The sequence below is a fragment of the Sinocyclocheilus grahami genome, unplaced genomic scaffold (assembly GCF_001515645.1).
Source record: "Sinocyclocheilus grahami isolate Dianchi unplaced genomic scaffold, SAMN03320097.WGS_v1.1 scaffold1242.1, whole genome shotgun sequence".
In the NCBI taxonomy this organism is placed as follows: Eukaryota; Metazoa; Chordata; class Actinopteri; order Cypriniformes; family Cyprinidae; genus Sinocyclocheilus; species Sinocyclocheilus grahami.
Genome location: NW_015506421.1, coordinates 247893 through 256949, shown reverse-complemented (window position 1 = coordinate 256949; position 9057 = coordinate 247893). Strand labels below are relative to the sequence as shown.

Below are 9057 nucleotides of genomic sequence, written 5' to 3'. Positions count from 1 at the left end.
TATCACAGTTGAAAATGGTTGTACTGCTTAATGAAGTGTGGAAACCATTATACAGCGACATGATTCCTTGATGAATGGTTCAAAGTTCAAAAGAACAGCATTAATTTGAAATAGAAATATTGTTTTACATTATAAATGTCTTTACTGTAATTTTTATTAAATTAATGCATCCTTGAAGAACAAAAATATACATTTCTATTAAAAAATTCATAGTAATCCTAAACTTTTGAATGGTAATGTCATGTATCAAATGCCAGAATCAAGTTAAGAAATGTCTTTTTTTTAGCTTTATTATGTCAAAATGTTATACAGCAGATTCTACAAGGACGTTAACATCACACTCTCTTGTATCCTATGTGTCTTGTTTTGGTGCATAAATCTTTTTAGTTTGTAACAAGGATTCAACAGTGATTCATGCTCAAAATTCAGGAAAACTTTACTTTATTAATCGCATCCTCCATGACTAACATTTTCCTAGATTTTGAGTGTGAATCACTATTCAAATAAATTCATATTTCATTTTTCACTATTTAAATGAATTCATATTTTTAAAAACAAAATGTTTTTAAAAAATGTTTAAAAACAAAATGTTACTGTCTCACATAATATCAAACATTCACACCAACACACATTTTACCAACATCTCATCAAAAGCTAATCAAGGCCACAATCCAATCTTTATTCCACTTTATTTTTTGTATTTAGAGGCCCCTTTTATTTATTTATTTATTTATGTAGTCATTTAGCAGAAGCTTGGCTTTACACATACATACACAACAAAACGAAAACAAGTAGATAGAGAAAGCTAGTGTTAGAGGCCTTTTTTTAAAGAAAACAAGCAGATGGAAAACAAATAGAGAGTGCAAGTTCTAGAGGGTCAAATATAGATGGAAGAGATGTGTTTTTAGTCATTTCTTGAAGATGGCTAAGGACTCAGCTGCTCGAATTGGGCAGGTCATTCCACCAGGAGGGAACAGTTTATGTATATAAAAAAAGCCTAATTAAGAGTATATATGTTTATGAAACTTTATGACTTAGCCTATAAATAATGTTGCGCGAGTGTTTGTTGTGCATCAAAATAGACCATGCATTTTTATCAATGATCATCGTGTATCATCCTGGTACAGTGCAACACATGGTCAAAGAACAGATGACACAAAATAACATCAGTGTAGGTTGCAAAATGTTTATTAGGCCACATATGGTGGTGAATGTTATTTCATTCATTGCCAGAAGATGACAGTTTTAAAACTTAAAAGGTAACAGAAGAGCATAAAAATAAATAATTGAAATGGTAGTTGGATCTGCGCTACTATTGGAATCCTGTAGCTGTAATCATCCAGGTGTTCTGGGATTGTTGGTTTCACTGTGCAAATGGAACCATAAACCTTGTGTTAATCTTAATTGGTAAATTTACATTTGTTTGTAAAAATGTTTAACTATTTTACATTGGAAACATGAAAATAAGAAAGAAATTTCAGCAACATGTTTTTGCAGCAGTGTATGATTGTATCATAGTTTACAACCAGACAGCAGACAATTCACAACCAGACATGGAGAATGTTGAACAGGGTGAGTTAAGACATGGATCATCACACCAGTATACAAAAAAAAGGTCCACAGATACGTTTATAGGTTTATTTCATTTGTTGCAGGCAGTGATGTATTGAACAAATGATAACTAATAACAGACACCGTTTTAAAGCATCGCAAGCTACAAATGAAGGGCACAAAGAACTGAAATCAATGTATAGGTTACAACTAGCTGAAGTTTGTTGTGCTTTATCCTAACATTACACAAAGAATGCCTGCTGCAATTATTCAGTCAGGGACGACTGCACAAAACGTGCACTGTAAACTAATAAAAACATTATAACTGTTAGGAAATGATAAACAAATGTAGTTTGTGCAAAACTGTAAATATATTTACCTTTAAAAAAAATATATATATATATCCCATTAAACCTGCTGAGATACAAGGAGCGTGAACTGAAATTCTCAGTTCCACTTGGTTCCACGCGCATGTCCGAGAAACTCAGATATTCATGTATGCCCCGCACACTGAAACAGAAAATCTCGGAAACCGAAAATCTCGTAACACCGTTCGACCAGTTCACCTGATGCGCGTACACCTTCAAACAGGTAAGGGCAATGATCTCTTTTTGTAATGAGATCTCGTGGTTAACGGTATTATTTTAATTATTTCAGTGATTCTTCATCACGTTACATGGGGTCATGTGTTAAAATGGCAGCGTATGCGTTCAAATTATGGAACAGTGGTCTGCTCAGTTAGCACAGCTGCTAATGATAGCCTATCATTGACATTAGCCTAAGCTAACAGCTAACACACGTAACAGTTATGTAATGACTTCGTACTTTTTGGTAATTTCATGACTTGCCAACGTAACAAGATAACCAAGAACGTCCCAGATAGGTTATCTATTCGTAATATATTGGTAACTTCATGACTTATTGGCAACGTAACTACAACTTCGTATGCACATAATTTCATTACCATAATTTTTGTACGTTCTTTATATGCTCTCTGATTACCATAATGCTATTTAAAAAGTGTAATTAAACTTCAGTCACAAGATTGAACGTTCCTTAAAGATAAAATGTGTTTCTTTTCACCAAGTCAAAATATGGACATGCTTCTAATATATAGTCACGTGACATAAGGCGCGTGCGCCTCCACGACACACGCACAAACAAGAAAGGAAATTTATTTTTTCTGAGTTGTGAAACTTTGTATTTCGTAAGGACTTATGAAAGTAAAATAATGACACCGACTGGCTTACACCATCTCATCTGCCGCAGATACTGTATCAGGACAGCGTTTGTCTGATGCACTTTTCACTTCAACTGTGTCTGACAGGAGAATGAGCTTTTCTGAGGTGAGTCTTACAATTTATAATAAATAAATAGGTTGATAAAATGTATAAAACAAAGTTCTTGAACTCTGTAAAGACGCTAAAAACCCTTTTTTAATATTATTGTTTTTATGTATAGTAACCTACTGGTGGCCGTTGAGTTACCATGGCAACCGCGGACAAATCAGCTGCTGGAGAGGAGAGCGTCTGACATGTTTCTCTACAGTTATACCAAAAAAAGTTCAACTGCGACAGATTGGTTAAGTAACATATGTTAATATTACCCACAGTTTACTTTAAGTACTTTTGTTAATATTTATACCTCTGGTTATGGTATCTTTCCTTAATTATCTGAAATGTCTGCTAGCAAATATTACGCTAGCATAGAAGCATAACTATTAGCATAATAGAGTTGAGCTCTTATTAATGAAAGTTTGGGCTTTTAATCACATCTTATGTTTAAAGGAGTGGGTTTTATAGCTTTGTAAATGTTTTTACTGATAATTTGTCAATAGATAAATGGAAGTAAGCTAATTAATTTAACCTAAAAGTCTGCACTGTAAGGTCTATTGGTGACGTCACTTACATGCAGGCTAAAATGGGCTGAAACAATTTCAAACACGTTTTGATTTTTCATTGTAAACAAATATTTATAAAAATTGTACTGTGGTTTCAGGAGCGTCTAAAAAAACCCTCTAAAACAGAGGGGAAGTTCCAAGAAAATTTCTAATGGGAGCTGCTGACGGAGATATAGAAAACACAGGTAATCCGAGAAAGCTTATTAAATAACTTCATTTTTTTTTTTTTACAATATATCATCATGCATTTGTAAAATCTAAAAATGTGAATTCTGGTATCTTAAGATTTTTTTGTATGTTTTCCATATGACTATTTCTCTTTTCTGCATTTCACCTATGCTCTAGTTTGTTTATTTCTAATAAGGAGTTGTCAAAAAGACGTCACTTCCTGTTTGTTGCTACAGTGTGTTTTGAGTTTGAGCTCCGTCAAGTTAAATCTTTATTGTCTATTTTTTAATCTTAAAATCAATTTTTTACACCATAATAATTTTTGTTTCTATAACGTGTGGATATATCCTGGATATATCGTATTCTACAACAAAAACAATCAGAGCGCCTTGTTATCACTAGTTTTATTTAGATTTCCCGAGTCTGCTATTAGCTTATAGCCCGTTAGCATCGCCAGCGTGGTTGTAAATGGTGGTTTTAATGTAAATTAAACTTGTGGTTGTAATCTCGCTTACATTGCTAATACTCTATTCACACACATTACCATTGTTTTACTCACTGTTACTTGAATTAATGGCGGATGTGTGTCTACCTTTGAGTGCAGCTCAAGCTGTAGGCCATGGAGAAGCAGATCCGTGACCTGGTGGAGAAGCAGGCCCAGCTGAGAGAGCGGAGAGCCGCGTTGGAAACATCCCGGGCTGACGCTCACAAGTCCGGGGTAAGTATGCAGCGTGCTGCTAACTCTCCCACCACCTCTACTCTGTGTGCTTCTCTGCACAGGCCCGGTGCACCCAGGACGCGATCTTCCCAGATGTCCTTCACTCCGGCGCTGGGACACCACGGACCCTGGGTGCACCCGCAGCGGAAGACGCAAGCCAGGCCCTGGGCGACGACCTCTCCCCCTCCGGTCTTCGAGATCTCCACCCGGAAACCGATTCGCTCCACTCTGCGAGACGGAACGTGATGCTGTGATCGTCAGAGACTCCATCGTCCGGCACGTCCGTGCTACGTTAGCTGAAGGTAAAGTGCACACTCTCTGATTCCCTGGTGCTCGTATTCTCGATGTTTCTGCGCAGATACCCGCGATCCTTAAGGGCGACGAGAGCCCCGGAGCGGTCGTGCTTCACGCCGGAGTTAACGACACCAAGCTGCGGCAGACGGAGACACTGAAGAGGGACTTCGGGGCATGATCGAGACGGTGCGCAGAACATCGCCTGCGATGATGATCATCGTGTCAGGACCGCTTCCCACATATAGACGAGGACACGAAAAGTTCAGTAGACTTTTTGCTTTAAACGAATGGTTATTGTCATGGTGTAAAGAACAGAAACTGCTCTTTGTTAATAATTGGAATATTTTCTGGGAGCGTCCTAGGCTTTTTCGTGCAGATGGCCTGCACCCCAGCAGAGTCGGAGCGGGACTCCTGTTGGACAGCATCTCCAGGACGCTGCACTCCATATGACTAGTAAGCCAATTCTCAAATAACTGCTATGATGGCTTTTGTTCTACCCGCTTAAATGATAGAAGTACTTGTGCTATCCAAACAATAAAGACTGTGTCTGTTCCAGTGTTAATTTTGACAGGCATTTTTGATTTTGTCTTAGTCTTTACCTTGACACGAAAATGCTTAATAGTCTTAGTCACATTTTAGTCATTTGAGTCTTTCATAGTTTTAGTCGACGAAAAGTCATTGCATTTTTGTCAACTTTTAGTCATTACTTTTAGTCAAACTGCAGTTACAAACATTTATTTGGGTAGCTATTTTATATGTAGTCTTCAAACTAAAATAATCATTAATTCTTCTCTTTTTAGACTAAATCAATTAAACTTATGAGAAATTTGAATCAAGGATTGAATTTGGAAAAACTTGAATAAATGATGACAATTAAAATTTTGGGGTGAACTATGCCTTTAACAGTAGTGAAAAGGGAACAACTTATAAAAAAATTATAGTTCATATATGTAGCGTCTGGACCACTCAAACACACAATATATATTTTGTTAGCTAGATTTAACAAATACTCTGTAACACCCCAGGAAGCTGAACAGGCCCCTGGTTCCATAAGCAATGCTGACACCCGATACATTTACGACCTCCTGGAATTTAGGTGAAGTAAGGAAGTTATTTCCCTTAACCAGGAAATTAACGTTCTTAGAATTGACAAGACATTTGACCCTGAGAGGTCAGCTAAATATCTACAGCGGATCTAAAATATTCATAATTAATTATAACTAGTTATGGTTAATTATTCATATTTCCCATGAGCTGATTCGTTACATATATAATATATATAATTTATAATTTTTTAAAGAGAAGTACAATAAGACAATAAGACAAATACGAAAGAGATACAAATTAAACTCATTTTTCAGATACAGTAGGTTTACTTAACATATTTATTTAACATCTTTTGTTGGTTAATATTAATGACACGATAGGTACTTAATTAGGAATGCTGTCCCTTTAAGACGGAAGGCATGCATGTAATACTGACACACGTTCAGTTTTCACCCACCGGTTTACATTCACTTAATCAATAAACAACTGTATTTACGTGAGATACTCTACACAATAGACATTTGAACTAGTGGTCGACCAATAATCGGTGCCGATATTAAGCATTTTGTGATTATCGGTATCGGTCATTTTCAAAACCGATTCGCAGATAAAATAACTTAATTTTGAAACGCGCTATTTGGCTCTGATGCAGCCTGTCAGAACTCACCACTCTGTGGCCTAAAGCAGTCTCCGCCCACCGCCCATCTGATTTGTTGGGAGTCATGAGTACGACCAATCAATGCAGAAAACGCGGATGGAATCGCGGAATCCAGTCATATAAATTGAATTTACTGTATGACGTGGAATGTCACGGAATTTGTCAAAGTTTGGATGAATTAATCAAAAGTAGGTCAGTACACTTAAATAGTCGCAAAATGGACTAGTATCTGTAAATATTAAGCCGAAAAAATACTATTTAAATATGGATCCAGCATGTTCTGCGTGTCTTTGTGTATGTAAATGACACAGATGCAACACGGTGTTGTTTTCACTATGTGAAAACTACATGAGGACATAAATACGTGAACAACATCTCCAGAACTGCTCTGACTCCTCACTTCATGAGCATTTGACGGTTTCATTGGAGTAAAACTATCTTCATATCATTTACATAGACCTACAGAAACAAGTTCCTCATGGCAACCCGTCAAAATATAAGTTCGGGTTAGTTTAATGAAATCATCAGAAAGATATTACTGTGGTGCAGTATGATGTACATGATAATACTACTCGGGGATGAAAGTTTTCCGCCGCTACGACGGATTTCCGTCAATTGGAAAAAATGAGGGGAAAAGAAACTTGTAGCACATTGTTGTTGTTCTGCTGGTGTTCTGACGATTTGTTGGTAGCATAATCTGATAGGTAGCATTATTTGTCAGAACACCAGCACACCAAAAATCCTCCCCGCCACGGCTGCAGCTTCTCACTGACAACATAACGCCGCTCGCATCATTCACAGTCAGGTTATTAGCAGAGAACACAGAGCAGGTCTTGAATTTCAGGCGCAGGATTGTGGCTATTAATAATAATTCTACTCATTCCCGCAGGTTCCGTGCTTATAACACGATGACAGATGATGGAACTTATCATTTGCACGTACTTCTGAGTCTTGAGAACTCTCATTTTCTGTGCGCCCACAGATCGCGATAAGGAGAGTGACAGATTTTAATAATTATTCAAGGAGTTTGCAAATGTGATATTAATTTAATAAACACGTACTGCCTGATTTTGCTCTATTGCATCAATGAAAATAGTTCCAAATAAAGTAACAGCTCAGCCGCTTCACATCTCTAAAAGCAAACACAGCGGCGTTAACTTTCATTCATGATTGAAAGTGCGTTTTTAAACGAATCTAGTGATTCATGATTACCCATTCATAAAGATAGTCACTTGCTTCATTACTGAATAAATTAGCCGTTCAAACGAATCAATTGAATGAATGATTCAGTGATAAAATCTGTGATTTGCCGCCACCTGCTAGCGGTTTCAGTTAATTTTTAGGTGTAATTGCAGTTATTTAAATCATTTAATATTTCTGTATTCAAAATTGTATTTAAAACATTAATCTCCACATGAATTTATGAATTTAATTGCACTCATGCCACCTCTGAGCCTCACTGAATGTCTGAAAATGTACCTACAAGCCACTTTTGTGTTATTTTTGTGCCACCTCTGTAGTACAAATTAATTTTTCATTAATACTAATTTCATGATTGGTAACTTATTTGTCTTATTCTACTTCTTATTATATTGTTTTAAATAGACATTTTAAAAAGCTTATAAACATACATTTTTTAATTTTACAGATGAAAATGATGCCATTGCAAAGATAAAAAGAAAATGCCCCTGTAAATCACTTCACCTCATTTTAGGAAGGCAAATTTTTTGATCATTGATCAGAAGGTGCTCCTTCATTTTTTTAAATTAGGAGGACAAGCGCTCTTGATTACAAGAAGAAAAACACTGCTCTTAAACTGGGTGTGTGACAGGTATGGCTGAGGAATGGGGTTTGGCCGAGGAAACATTTTCAGTCAAAAGATTTTTTTTTTGCTTTAACCCCTGACTACTACAACAATTATTACAACTTTTGTTTAAAAGAATATTCACACAATACGCTATTTCTTCCATGTTTTAATTTTGATAATAAACCCTTTGTTTGCCAAAAAATAAAGAGTTTAACTTTTTTAAATAAAGAGTTTACTGTGGGAGTACTACACTCAACCAACACCAGGGAAGGCAGTTTTTGTCAGAGCCCTTTTTATTTTTAATTTTGACATAAATTGTAATTTTTACACCAGACATATATATCGGTTCAAAATATCGGTTATCGGTCTACTTGATCTGTAATAATCGGTATCGGTATCGGCCCTGAAAAACACATATCGGTCGACCCCTAATTTGGATGGCTGTGTGTGTATTTGAGCGCTGAGAACTGATCGCGCGCTGTATATGAGAACTGAAGAAGTGGAGCATGCGTGAGAGAGCACTTCTATCAGCGCGATTCTGCCTATACCGCCTTCACTAACTTTAAGTTAATCGACAACGAATTATGACTCCCAAGAAAAACGGAACGTCTGGTCACCTTATCCCTACCCCTTCGGGTGCTGACGCCATTGTTTCAGATCACTAGTTCGTATTTTGGTAGCCTATCCATCCACTGCGACTAGATATGCGAACGCCCCTTATTCGATTGCAATCCAATGACAGGGACGCACATTTTGAAGGACAAGACAGTAGCCTATAGGATGTATTTTGAATGTCCGGTAGACCTCAAATAACATTATAGTCCCGTCTCATCTTATTAACGAAGATACTTTTCGTCATAGTTTTTATCATCAGATATTAGTTTAGCTCGTCAACGTCTCGTCTTAGTTACAGA

The 9057-nt window shown here is 36.7% G+C and overlaps 1 long non-coding RNA gene across 1 annotated transcript in view; it reads left to right on the top strand.

Annotated features, from left to right (window-relative positions):
• The first annotated feature begins 2052 nt into the window (after positions 1-2052).
• Positions 2053-9057, top strand: part of LOC107568417 (uncharacterized) — a 12975-nt gene continuing 5970 nt past the window's right edge. The window contains exon 1 of the long non-coding RNA XR_001606751.1: positions 2053-2142. This is a non-coding gene — a long non-coding RNA (uncharacterized lncRNA). The remainder of the gene's footprint in view (positions 2143-9057) is intronic.